The sequence below is a fragment of the Oratosquilla oratoria genome, chromosome 5 (genome assembly GCF_046742065.1).
Source record: "Oratosquilla oratoria isolate Oo_2021 chromosome 5, ASM4674206v1, whole genome shotgun sequence".
NCBI classification, from domain to species: domain Eukaryota; kingdom Metazoa; phylum Arthropoda; class Malacostraca; order Stomatopoda; family Squillidae; genus Oratosquilla; species Oratosquilla oratoria.
The window spans coordinates 28,465,908-28,468,168 of NC_134781.1; positions in this window are offsets into that span (position 1 = coordinate 28,465,908).

Genomic DNA, 2,261 nt, shown 5'->3' on the forward strand with positions numbered 1-2,261 from the left:
TTATCAAATACAGTGTTGGCCAAAGATATGTTTGTGTTCGTGTTTGTGTTGTATTTCATCAATTTTATTTTGTCTGACTGGAGCCGATATTCCGGGCGTAAATAGTTTATTGCATTGACTGTGTGAAAGGAACTCAGTTTTGGTGGTTCCTTGCATGACCCCCAGTCTATCCCGTGGTTGACGAAGCACCTTCCGAACGAAGGGATCCTCATCCAGAAGTAACAAATAAAATCGCTTTGCGACACAGGGATGAGAAGCAAATTCACTTCTATGCCATCGAACATGACGGGGCCGAAGTTGACACGTAGAGAAACCAAATCGATGAAGTCTCTCTCTTGGCTACTAGCAGCCAACTTTTTAAACTCCTTTTAACGCTTCTTTTGTGGATACGTTTGTGAATAAAGCTTGAATATCAAAGCTGGCTAGTTTTTTGCCAGTTAGGTCCGTACCTCTAAGTCAAAAGAAGCGTTAAAAGCAGTTAAAAAAGTTGTTAAATATCTGAGTGGGAATGAGCTGCCAGTAGCCAAGAGAGACTTCATCGATTTGGTTTCCCTATGTGTCAACTTCGGCCCCGTCATGTTCAATGGCATAGAATATTTTCAGCATAGTGGGTTAGCCATGGGGTCTCCCCTTAGCTCAGTGATGGCATGTTTATACTTGGAAGAATTAAAAAGTACCAGTTACATCAAACTCATGGGTAAAGATACACATTGGTGGTGGTACGTCGATGATATTCTAGTAGTGGTACCCGAGTTCGTTAATCTAACGACAGAAATTAACCCAGTTAAATAACACAGAACAGAAAATACAGTTCACACTAGAAGAAGAGATAAATGATTAAATTCCTTTTTTGGATACTATAATAAAGACAACAGAGAACGGAACAAAGTTCAAAGTATACATAAAACCAACAAACCGAGAATTTTTATTCAGCTCACAGTACTCAGAGTCAAATTCAGGGATAATAATCGGATTCATATTAAGAGCCCTAACGATATGTAGCAAAGAGTTTTTACAGGATGAGCTTAACCATATCTTTAAATCTTTCCAAGAATTAGCATATCCTTTGAGCTTTTTTATAAAAAAAAAAAGCTATTAAAATTATGGAAAGAAACACAACACCTACAGACAACAGCACCACCAAGGACAAAATATTAATTTCACTTCCTAACTCTGGATACGCACCAATAATTAGTAGCTATTTAAACACCAGAATAGATTTAGTAACATCAGCAGAAAAGAGAATTGGTGAATTTACCAGAAACACAGGCAATTTACAGGAAAATAAAAGTGTTGTTTATAGAATTCCTTGTACAGGTTGTGAAAAAGCTTACATCGGTGAGACAGGACGCGGCATGGACATAAGACTTGAAGAACACAAGAGGGATGTGAAACATCACAGAACATCAAATGCCCTAGCAATTCATATAGATGAAAAAGACCATTTGCCAAACTGGAAAGAGGGCCGCGTTTTACATAGGAAACTGGGAAAAAAGAAAAGGAGATCTTTGGAGGCGGCATGCATTGCCACCGAGAAAACAACATTCTCGTGGGGGGTTTATGTCCTGGGCCCAAACGTCCACACAGCTGTCAGTTGGCGAGTGAGGGACAATGAGACCGGGATGAGGTCACGCAGGGTCGTCAGGTCACAATGTAAGCTGCTGTACTTTGATTCTTCTTCTCTTTTCAGTCCACTAAGGAAGGCCCAAGAGGTCGAAACGTCTGGTTCTGAATAAAGCTCCATACTCTAGCCTTAACGTTTCATTTTGGCATCTCACCTCCATATATATATGTATATATATATATATCTATATATATATTTATAATATATATATATATATATATATTGTCAGTGTATTTGGGCAGGAGTTTTTCTCTAATGCATGTTTCATTAAAAGTGATGGCTAGTTGTGCATTAATAATTTTCTTAAAGGTATTTTCCATATACCTTATTAAGGATTTGTTTTCCTTAGGAAGGAAATTTATGACTTGGCTGTATGTAGTCATATTAGCTAATATGACTACATACAGCCAAGTCATAAATTTCCTTCCTAAGGAAAACAAATCCTTAATAAGGTATATGGAAAATACCTTTAAGAAAATTATTAATGCACAACTAGCCATCACTTTTAATGAAACATATATATATATATATATATATATATATATATATGTGTGTGTATATATATATATATATTTGTATATATATATATACGCGGACTGACATCATAAAGCAAAATGTACCTTATTTAGAAGTTACA